Genomic DNA, 19,183 nt, shown 5'->3' with positions numbered 1-19,183 from the left:
AATGCAAGGCAAAAATTTGTATCTGAGTATTATCTAAGCATGCCACATACAAAGTCAAACTTCTGTTAATTCTCATTTGACAGCAGATTTCAGCCAGCGTGAATTTATGTATTCATCTTCATTATATTCTGAACATATAACTCATCAGCTTTTTGACAAGCACATTTAACTGAATATATATAGCTAAATGCAGTGGCATGAAGCATGACAGAGTAATTTGGCCAAAGGCAATAAAATGACAAGTTACTGCCATCAGCTGCATACTTCTATTTAACATTAGTTGCATCTGTTGCCTAGTGCCAGGCATTGTCCAAATGCACAGCTGGAAGAATAATGATACAGAAGAGAGAAGATATATCTACAGGGTGAGATGGAGGCAAGGACAAAGTAGCTTATGACAGAATAAGAATAAATGTTAGCTCATAACAATACGTAGCCAACAGGCACACATAAAATAGTGTGCCAAAAACAGTAAAACATAGCTAATGGCTGGATTAGAACCCATGAAGGAAGTCAAAAATCTATCTTCACATATGAGCATTATCTTATCATGTCATGAAAGAAGTGATATTTCATAACATTTAAATAACACAGTTGAACACAGTGACAACTTACTGAAGCAGAAGGGGTGAACACAGAGAGAGAGAGAGAGAGAGAGAGAGAGAGTGAGAGACCAATGGAGAGGAACAGTAACAATACAGGGTAGCTTAATAAGTGTCCCTGTTGGGGCTGCGATGTTGTAGCAAATGATGTCTTACACTATTGAAATGTTATGCTAATGAAATGCATATAGAGATAAATATAGATGTTTGCAGTTAAATATTTAATAGGAATATGAAATGTCATGAATTAGTAAATGAGTGGTGCAGAAAATTTACAGCAATGTACTGCCTGAAAACTAACTTAAGTTAGATGAGACTTCATGGTGGAAAATTAGCCTGACTGGTTTCTGCTACTATTTATCCATAATGAAAATTATACACTGAAAGTATAGATACTGTCTAAATGCTCTGTATTCACTTTGATTTATCCTTGTACTTTTGAGTTAACCTCATTCATGTGTTCCATAATAGTCACTATAAAAGTTAGATCTTTTAGCCTTCCATAGTCTTGTAAGTCTGGCAAGGGCTTTCCCTGTATATCCATGAAGAACAGGACGTTAGCAGTCAAGTGATAAAAGTATTTAAGGACAATCTCTTTTTCAGGTGATGCTCATTCATCGATGATCTCCTAATGGGCGTAAAACCACATCTTAATGACAGCAGTGCTGTGTGTAGTATTAGTCCTTTAACTAGCAGTGATAGATAGGTGGGATTTATTGCCCTGCAGTTTTTATGCAGATTCTATATTTTAATGCTTTGTTTTCAAGTAGACCATCTTTCTGTTAGATCTGCTGCAGGATAAGGACCTGCCATTTATCAGTGAGATCTGATTAAATAGAACATTTGATGTTAATTTGGTGGCTTTAATGCCTCCCAGCTTCTAAATTGTACACTACCCAATGATTGATCAGACAAATGGCAGGGTTGCTATTCATTGACTACTGCATGGAAGGGAATCAAGAACATTGGCACCAAGTCAGTTGAGTATGATGTGGTTACAAGAACGTCACACATAAGTCGAACCTTCTTCCCACTCAGTAATGTGAGAATGTTCTTATAGGGGTTCACTGATTTCCTTGTCTCCTTTGTGTTGATGTTTTCACTTGATGGTTGAATCTCAGGAAGTTTAGTAGCTAAGCTTATGAGGGGATTTGAATTTGTTAAATAATTAATTTGTATTATAGGGTGATTCAGGTTTGCTCAGATAGTTTCTGCTGAAACCCATTTCATAGTCAAACTCTAGACTTGGTCTTCCAGCTGTTTGAGAGAGTGAGTGACTTGGTGGTAAAACCTGGCACTTGGTCTGAATCCCAGACTCATTAATTCTATGGTTAGTCAAGCCCAGTGTAAAACACAAGATGTTGTCTAGGGTAGGACCAATAGCTCATTTATCTCAATTATTTATGAGCCATATATTCCTGTTTTGATTGAACATCACCTTGACTATAATACTGCCAATTATGATGGCCTTTTTGAAGTTTATAATCATGTTCTCCCATCCACAATTAATGAGATGACCTCAAGGCATGTAAATCCTGTATACCTGGTTCCTCAAGAGCCATAGTTTAACTTTGAGCTCTGGGAACTCAGATGTTCAGGGTGGTAGTTATAGAAAAATGTCACAGTTTTGTCCTTCTTGAGAACAATCTTCTCTGGTTTTAGATTTGGCTACTTACCAAACAAAGATTAGCCATAAAGGTCTGTAATCTGAATATCTGTCTCATGAGACCTGCACTACAGCAAATCAGTCATATGCTTCAATCTATGTGGTAGGGATGACTTCACAGTCTAGAGTGCCTTTCCACAAGGAACGTTATACCATTTGATGAAATGTGCTGACACACTTGCCTTCATCAGGTCTTTGGTGCTGGAAAATGTTAAGCCATGCATTGTTATTTGCCTGAAGGATTTGATTGTACTTCTTGGTTAACATAAATTACCCTTTCCTGACTATAATGACCTCATGTCATTTATCGCAAGCATGCAGAATATTATATGTGCTTTGGAATGTTGTTAAACTAAGCTTGTTTTGACATCCTTAGAGCACTTATGTCCATAACACTTGCAGGCTGTCATGACCTCACTTGATGCAGGTGTACTGCCATCATAACTAAAGGAAGCCTTGGTCACTACTATCCTCAAATTGGTTGGAGTAGATTCTGAACATCTGGATAACTACAACCTGATCTCACGTACTCCTTTGGCTGGTAAAATTCATAAGAGGGTAGACCACACTCAGCTGGAATCTTAACTAAGAGATCCTGACATTAGTGATTCCTTTTTGTCTAGAATAAGTGTTAAATATAGTACTGAAATTGTTCTCACTATAGCTTTTTATGATCTCCTGGTTGTAAGGAATTAGCCTTATCAATCTATCTTGCTCCATATCTTTCTGATCATGCATCTTATTCCATCTTCCATTCTCCCTATAATGGTTCTTGCACTTGTCTCCTCTAGGTTGGACTACTGAATGCCCTATTACTAGGCCTTCCTGACACAGAAGTTGCTTGCCTTGGCACAAAACTCTACAGCCCAGATATTATCAGTGGCATCTATGTCTGCACATTACACCATCTCTGTAAAGCTTTCACTGGCTAACTATCGAACATTGAATTATGCATTAGTTTGGTCTAAATAGTGCTGCATGACTTGTGTCTCCCCCTTCTGCAGGGGGTTACATTCTGTTATAGGCTAACTTGACCTCATCAAGCTACTGGCCATTCCTTCATTTTTTATTGAGTCTTCTGGCATCCAGGCTTTCAGATTTCAAGGTACTTTTTTGTGGAAATTGCTACTTGGTTAGTTCAAAGAGTCCCCACATCTTGCTGGCTTTAAAATTGCATTTAAGACATATCTTTCTGCACAAACCTACAACCAACGTATCTTCATCTGTTTATGGATATATTTGCTTCCTTTTATGGTCTATTCATTATTTCACTATTTGTAGCTGACGATCTTAATTGTTCATTAATTTATTTGCTTTATATCATATTTATTTTACCCTTTGCTCTGTTTGTGTTATTGTGGCACTGTAATTTTATATAGTTCTTTTTTTTGTAAGGTGTTTGGTCACAGGTACTTCATTCATTCACTCCAATGGAGATCAGGAGGTTTACAGTGTAACTTCCAATGTGCAGATCTTAAGCCTTTTGACAGAAACAAACTATGTCCTCACATTTCAAACAAATGTTGATATCTCTGGAACCATAGGAGTTATGAAAGAAGTATAAATGGCCAGAGCTCTCAACCTTCCATCTCCGAAATGAGGAACATTATGCCTCATAATGTGGAACAAATGGGCAAAATGTGGAACACAGACTAACTGCTTCCTAACAAATTCAACTAGGAAGCTCATAGGATGGTTAAAATATGTTGGTTTTACTTATAAAAAAAGTCTTTTAATTAATTAATACGATTCCTTTCTATTTCCCATGGATATCAGTTAAAAAATTCCTAACACTGAATGTGTGTCAGACCCTGTCAATGTGGAACTTTGAGGAACATGAACTTTTTAAGGCCCTAAATGAGGTAGATTCCTCGTAATGAGGTACACTCGAAAGGTATGTAAATGGCAAACTTTTCATCAAAAAATATTTTTGTAGTGGTAGAATTCTTTAGGTTCTATGTCTTAAAAGTCACGGTAAACATGGTAACTATTACGTTTGTGTTATTTTGTAGACAACTTATAATATCTCAGTAAACACTCAAGTTACACACATACTGTCCAGCATTTATTCATCAAGCTGAGAGATTACATAAGAGGCTAAGGAGTTCTGTCTGTGTTAATTGGTTGTTGATATATTTAGAAAAATGTGAAAATTATATCTATATAAATATCATAAAAACAACAGTTAATATCTATTTACCTGCACTAGACAGAGGGCAAATATGAATGGGGTTGAGTTAGCCATTGTGTAAGCGTTAAGACAAAATCTTTTAAAACCTTACACATAGCATGGTTTTGGAATTATGGATGCAAATATGAGCAAGCAATTTTTGACACCTAGCGGTGTCAGTAGGAGATAACTGCAGATGCACCTAGAGGCAGCACGTGGATATAATGAGTTAAATAAATTGTAAGTTAAGTTAAAGCTGAAGTCTCCTAGCAGCCAACAAATTGGAAATTCAATGTCTTCTACAAGGTTGTTGAAATGCCTGGGGACAGGGGTTAAAAAAATACAGGTGTGCAAATAAATTTACCATAACAATAGAAGTTCAAATAGATCACTGATGCAGTACTAATACATCCTGGAAACATTGGTCAACTGGCCAACAGCCTGAACTTTAGGACACCTTCCACACTCTAATCACTGTACAACTTACTTAAGGAGACTGGTATAAAGACAGTGGTTAGGGCAGCAAAGTCTCAGAGCTAAAACCTTGCCAAATAAGTATGTGCTAGGATTGGTATAAGACAGGAATGAGAAAATAAAATATGTAAATATATATATATATATATATATATATATATATATATATATATATATATATATATAACTATATATATATAACTATATATATATATATATATATATATATATATATATACATAAAACTATATATATATATATATATATATATATATATATATATTATATATATATATATATATATATATATATATATATATATATATTTATATTTATAGCTATAGATATAGATATACATAGAGATATCTATACTGTGACACAAAAAAAAAAAAGAAAAAGAAAGAGAAGGGTTCCAAGATGGTTGCCAGTCAGCAAACACGCATTCCTTGCAGCTCCTCTCATCAGTCTATCTATCTAACTGAAAAAATGAACATTGCTCAATAAAATCGGTAAGCAATAATAAACCACCACTAACATTAAGATAATATCTGATCTGTAAAGCACATTTCCCTTTCTAAATAATATCACTCACTTTATAAAGTAATCTGGATTTACATTACTTCAACGATCCCTACCACATGTTGCCAAGCCTGTGTTTCCTCAGGGATAAAGGTTAAAGGATAAAGGAAAACAATATTCAAGCAAAATGTCAAATGAAATAGAGCAGACGGATGCTCAAACAATGAAAAACAAGATTGTCTCAAATAGTCACTCCTGAGAAAGAAACCAGTACCAAAAGGCAAAGGACACAAACAACTACAAGAAGCACAAAATAATCCCAAAAAGCTAAACTGGAACAATCTTATAGCCTGAAAGAATTGAAATCAGCACTTCACCCTCTGCAATCAGAAATACAAAGCTTTTCAGCAAAACTAACATCTTTTGGAAACAGGTTGGAACAAATTATAACCAGATTAGAACAAAATGAAGCTAAAACGCTAAATAATGAGTTAAGGATGGATGAGATCCAAAAAAATGTAAATGTGAATATGACCTCTGTAAAAGAAATTCAACCAAAGCTAATTGATCTAGAGGCCAGAAGTAGAAGAAATAATATTCTGGTCAAAGGTGTTCTTGAAAAGTTTGAAAAAGCACAGTTACCAACTATTATAAAGGAACTCATAGAGGTTTGGCTTGACAAGAAGGACTTTGTCCATGGAATTAACATTGCAAGAGTTCAACGCTCACTTTGCAAAGCACAAACTTTTGACATCCCTAGACAAATCTATGCTAGAATCCTAAATTTTTCTCATGTACAAACTATTATTTCAGTAGCTAAATAAAAAAAAAAAAAAATTCTCTGGAGGGGCGATAAAATAACCATAGCTCAAGACCTTCCACTTCAAATCAAACAACAAAGATAATTATTATCTCCTTACTGTACATACCTAATTAATAAGAAAGTAAGATTTCAGATGAAATATCCTGCTTTGTTGTTTTTTCAATATAAGGAACACAAGTACCAATTGAGCTCACCAGAAGAGGCCAAATCTACTTTATAAAACCTTTTAATGAAATGCTAAATAAATGAAAAAGGATGCATAATATTTCTATTCATCTTTAAACCCCTTACTGAACAAAATGTTTCTAAATATATATCTAATAATCTTAGTCAGCAAATAAAACAAGGAATTACCTTAATTTCCTCTCCGTTGCAAAGTTCTAAATGAACCCGGAAGTCCCAGGAAGTGTATAAGACAACGGGACCGGCAGTACCCTCTTACGTGCTTTTCAGTTGCTTCCACTACATGTTAAAGGGAACATGCTATCTTATTCCTGCTGGTTCCTGTGAAATTATTTTAAATATCATCATCCCAAGATGTGAATGAAGATCTACCTTGCACAAGCATTCATGCTGTTGGAAATAAGTAAGAACGACTGCAGTCTACTGGCTTGATCTACACTCTGAATAAATGGCGCTGATCTTTTAAACTGACTGTTTTTAAGTTTTTGGCTTACTTGCAAGTTTCTCATGTTGTATGTTATAAACTTTTTGGCTGACATGCCTGAGTGGAAATAACACATCTAAACTGCTGTTTAAAGGGCAATTTTTCTATTTCTTTCTATACTTGTGAGTGATTATTTGCAGGTACAATCTATGTGAAAAAAGTGCTTTTCATTTAGTAAGAATCATTTAGTAACCTGTACCCCACTCAACTAGCTTTCATATTTTAGAATTCTTACATCTAAGACTCTTATCTATATATTATCTTCCATGCTAATCACTTTATGTTCACCTTAAGATGGCACCATGTAATGTTTCTTTATTTTTTTTTAGACCAATTAAAAAATCCGCCTTTGAATGCAGATCTTATTATCTCATTATGCCATCCTCTAATATTTAGACCTGTTAGTGCTGCACAACATAACTCTCAACCTCCTAGCACAAGCAATCTGGACAAAGCCAAAAATAAAGGGGGGACAAAGGTGCAAAAATAGGGCAGATTTTAAATATTGCTCTTATAACCTTAGAAAGTTGCTAGAGTAATAGGATCTGTATTAGCACACATTTGCTGAAAGATATGGACTCTAAAACTCACATGTATGTCATTATTTAGTGACATCAGTGTTCAGTGATTTGCCAGAAAACCACAAATTTTATTCAGAACAGACCAAAAATATGAGCCGAAAATCTGGACATTCTGCAAAAATGCTGCACAGTTGAGGTCCTGAATCAATGATATTTTATGCTGTTTGTTTTTTTAATTTATGCTCACCTGCTTAAGTGACCACGACTTGTAACATGTAGAGAAGTTTGTATATTTATTTATTTATTTATTGATTTAATATCTTGTTTCAGAATACAGGAGTCTATTAAGTTAAAGTAATTTATTAACTCTTCCAATGCTAAAATAATTTGAGATAAGTGCCTATTATTTTATGTGACCTGTCTTTTGTTGGGTTAATTAACGCATTCCAGTCTCCTCCTAGGATAAAAATAGCAATTTGGGAATTGCATTAGTAGATTATAGACTAGTGTTTGAGCTTAATCTGCTGTTTATAGGGCAAATTTCCTTTCTTTAAATGTGTGTCTTGAAAGGGTAGCTGATCACTGTACTTATTACCATCAGAATGTACGATACATCACTTATATTAATATAGTGATCCTAAAACATGAGAATGAACTAAAATATTTAATTTTACTGCTGTTTCATGTAGGCTTGTATCTGTGTGCCTTATTTTTATAATTAGAATGCAATGGAAACTGTTAATCACAGATTCCCCATTTTAAACTAATCCTTTATTATTGTCACTATCATGTCATAATTTAGACTGTATTAAGTGGAGTTATTAGGACCCTTATTATTTAAATGTTTAAATTTATTATGCCCTCTACTCTTTCTTTCTTTCTTTCCAAACAAACTACATACGTATAAAGTATACAAAAATGTAGATACTATATGTGCTTATTATGTGATTGGAAATGATTCTCCCTTCTTATATGGGTAGTGCAACACTTGTAAATTACTAAGTTGTTTCTTCTTGTTTCTTCCTCCCTTTTGCAAACATAAAACTAATATTAATATATATATATATATATATATATATATATATATATATATATATATATATATTATTGACATTGAGTTTGGTTTGTACTCAGCATAGGTATCTGCAAATCCTCTTATTAAATAACCTCTTACATTCTAATAATCATTATTAAACCTTTAAACCTACTGATTCCTAAATGTTAAGTTATTTAGTTAGAGCTATCAATTAATGCATGGATCTAACTAAAAAATATTTTATTCACAGTTCTGTAATAACTACTCCTAAATTGCACTTCTTGACTAACACTTTGCACCTGCTTTATTAGCTTAATCCCTTTAATGTACATTTTTTTTAGTTTACTTAATATGATGGCATATTCCCCTCTAAAATTGTAATTACTAACAGAATTCCACTCATTACTCGCTTAGTATATTAATGTTATAATTGCTATTCTTTATCTATCTTTAACCTAACATTTCTTGAATTTAATTCAGATTAATAAACAAAATAATTGGGTAATTCATAACAAGTCCTAAACTATAAATGATAATCTATCACATTTCTTCTAAGAAAGACAAGGTTGTTATTATTTGAATGATGTTTGTAAATTTTCTTTCTCCTTAGAAAATATTTAGAATGTCTTTTAGAAAGTTATTTTTATATCTTACTTGGTAACATTTTATTTTAAATCTGGAATAATGGTAATGAAAAAGGAAAACTCAAAAGAAGGAAAGTCAAATTGTTAGGTTGAAATCAGTTCAAACTTCAATCTATAGGATTATTCTAATAGTGAATGGGTGTTGATCAAAGGCTGTTGTTACTTGGGATATCAAAATAATGTTGTATTATAGTTCTTCCTGGTATCTTAAAGTTTATTTGAATAATAACTTGTATAAATCACTTAAAAGGATCTCATGTTTTACTCTTTCAGACCAGGGGTATCGGTGGTTAGGCACTAGGGTAGTTCTGGGGGAGTAAGATGTCACCATGATAAACAATTCATACTATTTAATATCACTCTACTTTACTAAGCACAATAATAAAAACTTATCAAATTATAAAAGGAACACAGAGAAACAACTAGTCAAGGGAAATGATAATAATTGATTTGTGGAATATTAATTGCCTGCAAGATAAGAAAAAGAAAAACTTACTTATGCATTTAATATATCAATCTAAATTTAATGTTACTTTTCTCCAGGAAATGAACATTGGGATAAAAACAGAACTAAAACTTGGATAAAACAAATTATAGCAGCTGGGAATAATATCGTTTCGAAACAAGCAGCAATTATAATCAAAATATCCTTTCAATGTAAAATTATGAACCACAATTCAGATGTAAATGGAGGATGATATTAGTTCACCAGTTCTTATCCCCCATATACTAAACCCATACTTTTCTTGAATATCTATGGCCTTTGTATGAACCAGCAGAATTTCATATATGAAGTCTATAATCTACTAATGCAATTCCCAAATTGCTATTTTTATCCTAGGAGGAAACTGGAATGCGTTAATTAACCCAACAAAAGACAGGTCACATAAAATAATAGGCACTTATCTCAAATTATTTTAGCTTTGGAAGAGTTAATAAATTACTTTAACTTAATAGACTCCTATGTTCTGAAACAAGATATTAAATCAATAAATAAATAAATATGCAAACTTCTCTACATGTTACAAGTCATGGTCAAGAATTGACTTTTTCTTGCTCTCTGAATATTTATCAACTAATGGAATTACGTATAAAGTAGATCCTAGATCTATTTCCAAGCACTCAAAAATCTCAATTGAAATTAGTAGCTTTAAGGCAAAACATATTAATCAAAATTATTCAAATTGGACTCTTAATGTAAACTTAATTCAAAAAATGGAAGCTATACAAGAGATTGCTAACATTCTCACTCAGTTAGAAAATAATATCTCTAATAGTGACTTACCCTACAAAGATCAATGGGCTGCAACTAAAGCAGTAATTAGATGTATCTTAATACAAAAGTGTCATTTTATAAAAAAAAAGAGAATGACAAAAAAGCTTAAATTGGAAAAAACAAATAAAAAAAGTGGAAAAAGAACTTCAAAGCAACTACACCACTGAATTAGAAAACACCATAGTAAATCTGCAAAAACAGCTTTACTCTTTACAGTCACAACAATATTACATTACAGAATTAAATTACTTTATAAATATTCCAAATGGGCCCAAACATCTTCCAAAACACTAGCAAGATTAATCAATGTCAATCCCCCGGATAACAGAAGTAAACTATAAAGATAAAACTTTGCACACAAACTCAGATATTATTGATTTTTTTGAAGACATTTCTAAACATCTATAAATCCCAAAAAACAAATACACCCAGAAGAATGAGAAATTCATAAAAAAATTAGAATTCCCTCTTCTAAGTGATAATCAAAACAATCTTCTCAAAGTGTCCCTTACATTAAAAAGAACTTAAATTAGTAATAAAGAAATTAAAAGTGAGTAAAGCTCCTGGGCCAGCTGGCTTTATAGATGAATTATATAAAAACATTGCCTTGAAAATATCAACTGTCTTGCTAAAAGTTTATAACTACATCATCTGTTATAGTATTTCAGACCTGTATATTAATAACTCAAAAACTATTCTCATGCCTAAGCCTAACTCAGATAAAACCAACCCCTATAACTACAGACCTATTGCTCTTATTAATATAGACATTAAAATACTAACTTCAATATTAGCAAACAAAATACAAAAATTGCTACCATCTATAATATCTCCTGAACAACTAGATTTTATGAATCAGAGACAATACCCTTACTCTAGATACAATAATTTAACTCTTGGCAAAAGAAAGATACCCAAGATATGCTTTATCCTTGGATGCAACCATTGCCTTTGACAGAGTTAACTTGGGTTTTCTTTTTAAAATTCTCCAATACTTTAATATACCCCATGAATTTATTAATATCATAAAAATGATTTACAATAACATGTCTACAACACTTTCTATAAATAAAACAAAATGAAAACTGATAAAAATCATCAACAGAACTAGACAGGGATGTCCCCTCTCCCCCTATCTTTTCAACCTTTACAAAGATCCCCTAATGCTTTTTTTAGCCTAAAAAAACTTTCCACAGTATACCAACAATTCAGAATATTAAATTAAAATGTATAGCCTTTGCCAATGATCTAAATATCTACTTTGAACTCACAGATTCAGATGTATATAACATTTTGTAATCCATTGAAGAATTCACAAACATAACAAACTATGAAATTAACCCATCTAAATCCTTTATCTTCCTAATAAACCCTCTCGGTCACAGAGAATTTTATTTCCCAGAAACTATAATTAAGGTAAAATATTCACTAAAATATCTAGGAATCCAATTTGAACACACCCATGAAGAATTGTTGAAAGAAAACTTACTAAAAACATGAACAACTATTGAACAAGATATTCCCAGGTGGAAGAATATTAAACTATCTCTCTTATCTAGAGCTGCCATCATAAAAATGAATATTCTTCCAAGAATTCTATATCAATTGAATGCTATTAATCTAAGCACTCCAAAATAGTTTTTCTCTAAAATGAAAACAGAGCTTTCAAAATTCATATGGTACCCAAAATCTACCAGAATCAATTATAATAAACTTATCTTACCTAAAGAAAGGGGTGGAATTGGATTAACTGGATTGAATCAAGTAACAAATTTTGATCCAACTGACCAAGAGTGGTTCCCTAAATGGGTTAAGATATGGTATCTTCATATTAACTGTCAAAATATTAATCCAAAAGCAAGCAATTTCTTATATTAAACAGGAAAGTTTAAGAAAATTAAAATTCATGCAATGATGAAAAATAAAATGAACATATTTTCAAAAACTAATATCATCCCTACATTTAGAAAATGCCCTTGAACTTCTATAACCTATACATCTTAACCCTAATCTGAAATTAAATAAAAATATGCTAGACCTAAACAATTACCCTCAAATCTAAAATATTACAGTATGGGAAATCATTCAGTTGTAAAAATGCAAGATAGCTGATATTACAGATAATTTGGAAGTATCAAAAATACGATACTATTTAAACAGCTTAAATTACTTATACATGCAAAAATGTCAAAATCAAAGGTCAATGAGTAGAACATTACTTTGACTGTAACAATCTTAAAAGTTCTATCGTATAAAACCAAAATGCTATCCAATGTTTATAAACTAATATTGACAAATTCAATCTTCACTATTATATTCCAATTACTGGAATGAAAACAATAATAATATTACCACAGATCAAAAAGTTAATGCAATAGAAAATATGTTTAAGCTTGCACCCTTCAAAAGTCTAATATACACTCAACTTATGATTAACAAAAATACATATCACACACCTGTCTCCCTAAACAAATTTAACTCAAAATGTTCTCCACATTGCCCATTCTGTTCCTCAGAAATGGCAGATATATTACATGTAATTTGAGCTGTAAATATGTTTATAAACTGTGGTGCTCATTAAAAGTTAAACGAGATAAAATGGGCTATGAAAAGTTGACACTCTCATGAGAAATTGCAATCTTTCATATAATGCTTAAAAATCTTACAAACTTGCATAAACATGTTTTGATCACAATATGTGCACTAATTAAATGTTACATTGCCAAAAATTGGCTAGATAGATCTAATGTTATATGAATAAACTATAAGAATATTGTGTCTTTCGGCTTTTCCCGGTTAGGGATCGCCACAGTGGAACTCCAGTCCTCTAATGATTGGCAGTAGATTTTTTACGTGCTGAGTTGCTGGCCCTGATGCACAACCTTCAACGAAGGTTCGCCCATTCACGCATGTCTCCACACAGAAGACGCTCTAGCTGGGAATCAAACAGGACAACGTCTTACTGTCAGGTGACAATGCTACCGCAGCACCACCACCGCAGTTCCTATGGCTGTTAAATATATATCATTGCAGAAACTGAACATTAAAAATAAAAATAATCTCTCATATTTCCAGAAATATTGGGGCTCTCTTCTGGTTACATTACTTAAAGATTAAAAAGCAGACTTTTACACCTAATATATTCCAGTCAACCTTTTTGTTCTATTTGCATCCAGATTCTGAAACTATGAATCTGTAACATGAAAATGAAGGCCTTAATTAAGGAGATAACCACCTGTCTTCTATCCTTTTCTTTCTTATTCAATACATGAAAATATTTATGGTGACATCTAAATGTAAATAATGTAAATAGTTGTTGTATCAATACATTACTCTTGCCATAAGTGTAGATTTAAAATCATATCTTAGAAAACTCTATATCAATGGAAAGTGACTGTAGATAAATGTGATATCTGTTAAAAGAACATTGTGAAGTGTGTACACTGCAAATCTCTGTTTCATTATATTTAATATTTATATGTGTTGTTATGTATTTCTTTCCTTTTTCTTCTCTGTATATATTATTATTTTCAAAATTCATTTAAGAAAAAGAAAGAAACATTATATTTGAAAAAAGAAAACAGAAAAAGAAAAAGGAAGGAATGAGGGATGGTTTTGTACTGCAACAGAGATTTGTGCAAATATCTACTGTTATGTTAAGTTTACTTACAAAACTGTTCTGTGTTCATCATTAAATCCTTTTTACAATTGCCTAAACTACACTGGATGAATATCAGACCTTAGAAGTAAAGGGAGGAGAGATAAGGATCAGAGTCCAGGAGCCCTTTGAGTATAATCCTAGCAAAGCTTTCTTTGGACTTAAAAGAAGAATCCAGCTTGTAGTGATTGATAAATGAGTACTCAGAAAACCAGGTTACTGCCTCTATGATATTTCCACAACTTTCCAAAAAAAAAAAAAAGAATAAAAAAAACACAAAAGTTACCAAAGCCCTAACTTTGACAGGAGGTGTCTTGCTATGGTATGAATAACAAAAAACAGAAGCATGTGATAACTATTTAGGGATTGTTTGTCTTTACACTGATTGTCCCTTCTTTATCGTCATAGGAAATGAACATGTGATTACAATTCTTGAATGTTTTCTTCTGTCAATATAGTACTTGAGATGCATGTGGGCATCCAGAATGTGTAGAATTATTTCTCCTCTTTTTGTTTCTGGAAAAAAAAAACAGCAAGATGAATAGCTTAGGCTCAATGTAAATTCTAAAACCACTTTAGGCATAGTGGAATGATTTGCTTTTTTGAAAAATGAGAATGCTGAATCGTTGTAAAAGCACGTAACTCAAATACTCTTATTACAAAAATCAGAGCATTGAGTAACACTTTTTTTCCAAGAAAAGGACTTCAAATCAGGCCACTGAGCAAGTTCAAAAGGAAAAAAGTATACATTTTTCCAATACAAAATTAAGATGCTAAGAAGGAGCCAACTGTCATCTAGGACGACAGATATGTAGACCCCCTTTAAAAAGCTGTTTCACTTGAAGCAGAGTAGAAAGGGGAGGATCCATTGTCAGATAAGCTGACATGGCTGAGAGGTGAATTTTGATAGAAGTGTAAGAGAGGCCAGAGAATAATATCTCACACAAATAATATCAAACCAATATACTGGAGCTTTAAAAAGATTCTCATTCTTGCTTTGGCACCAGCTGGAAAATCTTTTCTGTGTAGCCAGTTATGATATTCTAGTAGCAGGCTTCTCATTCTTCTTTAATACTTGCAGCATGCCCTCAAAAAACAGGTGCCTGCAAGACATTAAATTCTATCATCGAGGCAGTAAGATGAACAAATTGAAAGTTGGGTAAGATCAACAAACACCTGTGTTGTAGGAATAAATCCCTCCAGTGAGGAAGCTTGTGGTAATTGCCCTTGTCCATTTTCAAAAGAAAGGAGGACAACTGCTGCCTGGGCAAAATGATTTTAGAAAGGCTTCTGAAACTTTGTGAAGACCCTGTTTATCAGAAAAAAAAAGTGGAAAGCTATACAGAAACAACCCCACTATGGAAATGAAAAAGCCTTTGTTTTCCAAACATTTGTGCAAGGAGTCTTGGAGCAGAATTTCTTTAAATGCCTGTTGTGAGTGGAGGCAAACAGATCTGCTTGAGGAGTTTTCCACAGTTGGATCAATTAATGGAAGACCCCTAGGAGCAACTTTCATTACTAAGGGAAGAAACCATGAACAAAACTAATCCAAACAAGTGAAACCAAATGAAGAAAGGCAGGCTGTTAGGCTGAACAAATGTAAACCCAGATAGCCGTTGTTTAAAAACTGAAACAGGTAGCCGTTTTTAACACTGAAACAGATAGCCGTTTATTAAAAACCAAGTAAGCGCTTTCGGTAGGGAAACCTTCCCCACCTTCTTCAGACAACTGTTATACAAGTCTGATGAAATCTGATGCCTTTAAATAGTATGCAAAAAATTACATCACATTCAAGCTGTTTCAAATCAAACTATTGCTCTAACATATAAAAAACATTTAAACTTCAATCCCAAACATGAAAACTATATATATCAACATTAAATACAATAAGAATAATAATAATACTAATAATGTTGTTGATATTTATATGTATAACAGTAGCTAGCAGTTTAAAATGTAAAAAGAAACTTAGAAGATAACTCTATGTACCAATCAACGGAATAACCTATCTATTACACTACGCAGAGAACTCTGCCTTATATATCTATCTTACTAACACACAATATTATATTATGTAACTAAAATGTAAACATATATACAATATAAATGAAATTATCAAGTACTACAGGTAGTTTAAAAAGTACTACAGGTGATTTAAAAACCCTTCCCTTAGATATTGTCCATAAAATGTTTTCTCAAATTATTGGCTTTAAGTAGATAATTTAGTCAATTTCATAAATACATGATAAAATTATTAAAAATATTTATTTAGATTTATTTGAATACATTTGAAATGTGTGTAACTATATCCAAACATTTTTTATACACCATACAGGCATGAATATAGTAGTGGCGATAAGGGAAGTGACTCATTTCCTCTCTATATATGTTTATGTATGGCATCACCGTGATGTTGTCTGTGATTACTTGTGGATGATCTGGAATCCAAAGATAGTTTACAAATTTAATAGCATTTGCTAGTACCATCATTTCTTTAATATTTATCAGTTTCAAATTGTATGGTGTGCTCCACAGACCCTGTACTTTCACCTCCTTGGATACAGCTCCCCAACAAAGTCTGAGGCATCTGTTATTACAGACTGAGTATGGGTAGGAAAGGAAAAGGGGGGACCTTGGTTGGCAAATAACTGATTCGCCACCAAAATATCTCCTTTTTTACAAACCATAGCACTGGGATCTAAAAGGATAGGGTTGTATACAAACTGACACGATGGTCCATTGATTTTTTTCTCATGCGCAGTGTTGCTGAAGGAATCATGGGAATTGTAGAAGCTATGAAACCTAGAATTCTGAGATATTCCCTGGCATTTGTCAATGTCTGGTTGGAAAATATCACAAACTGCTCTTTGTAGAATTCTACTTTGTTCTGAGAAAAAAAATGATGTATCTAGGAGACATCCTAGAAATACTGTCCTGTCAGATGGAATGAATAGGATTTCAGTAGCTTCACTTGAAATCTCAGAATTTGAAAAAAGGCTCTTTACGCAAGAATGAGATTTTTGACAGCTCTTGAAGAAGTCTGCAAAAACAAGAAAGTCATTTGAATATGCAACGGTGTGAATGCCTTGTAGCCTGTAATGTGCTATTACATGTGCTTTGCACTTTGACAGTACTAACTGTGCTGTTGACAACCCAGTGGGCAAGGCAGAAAACAGAAAATGTAAGCCAGACATAGAAACAGCATATGAGAACTTTGAGAAATGGAATGTGATTGTAAGCATCTTTTGAATCTAGTGTTACTAGAAAATGGCCAGTAGAAATGAGGGGTAACAGAGACTGCAGAGACAGCATTTTGAAATTTTGAATCTTGATGTGAATGCTTAGAAAAGATGGTTCTAGAACAGGTCTCCATATTACTTCTTTAATTGCCACAGACATATCCTTAAGTAAAATCCTTTCCTTATTTGATCTGGAGGAACCAGTTATATTGCCACTTGAGAAAACATTTGATCCAGAACAGGAAGAGACAAGAGCTTAGATTTATTGGGTAAAGAGTCATTCATTGGAAAGGAGGAAGGGAATCCTACTGCTGAATGTAACCATCTTCAATGATTCTAAGAACCTATGTTTGAAGATTTCTGGTGCCACAAGGAAAATGGAAGCAAAGAATTTGGGAAATCTTTATGGGGCTGGCCAGGTGGAGAGAGGAAAACACAAGTTGGGGCATATAGACAATCTGATTTTTTAGATTGTCCTTGCTTTTGGGTGGATGCTGTTTTCTTTTTTGAATCTCTTTTCTATTGCTCTCTACAAGACTATTTCTCTGTGCTCTGCTGTCATTGTTTATTCTGATCCCTATAAGAGGATCTTAAACTGGGAGGAGACTTTCTATTACATTTAAATATTAGATGGGATAAAATCTTGGTAACCCCTTGAACTAACTTTCCCCTTTCATGAAATCTTTTGAGGATCTCAGCAAATGAAGGACCAAACAATATCCCTTTTAACAGAGGACCATTCAGAAGCTCAGCTTTCTCATTCTCTGAAATATTCTGAGAATGCAGCCAAGCAACTCCTATTATGACTGATCCAGTGGCAGCTGCTCAAGAAACAGCATCACCAGTGTCATAGGAACATTTTTGAGAGTGTTGAGTTACCTGAGACACAAAAGATTTTAAAACATTCATGTCTTAATCTCTGAAGGCAGAAGATCAGTAATTTACTTTATTGCATTATAAAAGGAAGCCAGCTGAAACTTAAGTATGTGTATCTGAAAATGTACTATTCTGAAGTCTAAGGTAGAAGATGCATAAACTATCTTTCCAAACATATTAAAGCCTTTTTCATTCTTGTTAGATGGAACACGGTTAGCTGCCATAATGTGTTTGGCAGAAGATGGTTTTAATAGAGAAATTACTGCAGATTCTGACCAAGGATTTGAACAAAGAAATTTATGGGTCTGGGGAAGCTTATATAATTTATCAGATTTTCTGGGGGCATGAGCTGGATGTAAAATGTTATTTATTTATCTTTTGTTGTTTGGGTTACTCACACTAGTGGCCTCTTCTCAGGGAGGCACAAGGTTGTATTTGTACTATTAGGAGAAAGTTGGCCAGGGCATCAAGGATCTTCTCTTACTCATTTGTGTATGGGGATTATTTTTATTGTACCACTTCCTGTCTTCTAATCTGTGCTTGTAGGTGGCTCAGTGAAGCAGGAAGCTTTTCACAGTGAACATGGAGGTTGGAGAAGATAATAGCAAGGGTATTTTGCATTATGTTGTTGTCATTTGTACTGCAGATGTTTTGCATTTATCAGAGAAGGAGTCAGAGATGATGAAGAAGTTAAGAGTAGAGTGTTGTGTAAAGGAGACTGCGGAGAAGGCAGCTGAACATTTTCAAAGGCCAGTTAAAGTGTCAGATGGAGTGAATGCTGACAGAGGATTTGCTTTGGCAGGGTTTGTTTCAGTCTCAAGATAAAACACAAGACTGTGTTGTAAAAACCCTCCAGTCAGGAGAGTTGTGAGATGCTTACCTAAAGGAAATGATTAATCAAAGTCAACCAGACAGGGAACTGGCAGCTTCATGGGGTGAGATTATGGAAAAAACACAATAAGAGGAGGTTGTGGAAGGCACGATAAAAAAGAAATCCTATGCACAAACAGTG

Source organism: Protopterus annectens, chromosome 5.part0, assembly GCF_019279795.1.
Source record: "Protopterus annectens isolate FY-2018-M chromosome 5.part0, PAN1.0, whole genome shotgun sequence".
Classification (NCBI taxonomy): domain Eukaryota; kingdom Metazoa; phylum Chordata; order Ceratodontiformes; family Protopteridae; genus Protopterus; species Protopterus annectens.
Note: the sequence above shows the minus strand (reverse complement) of the source record.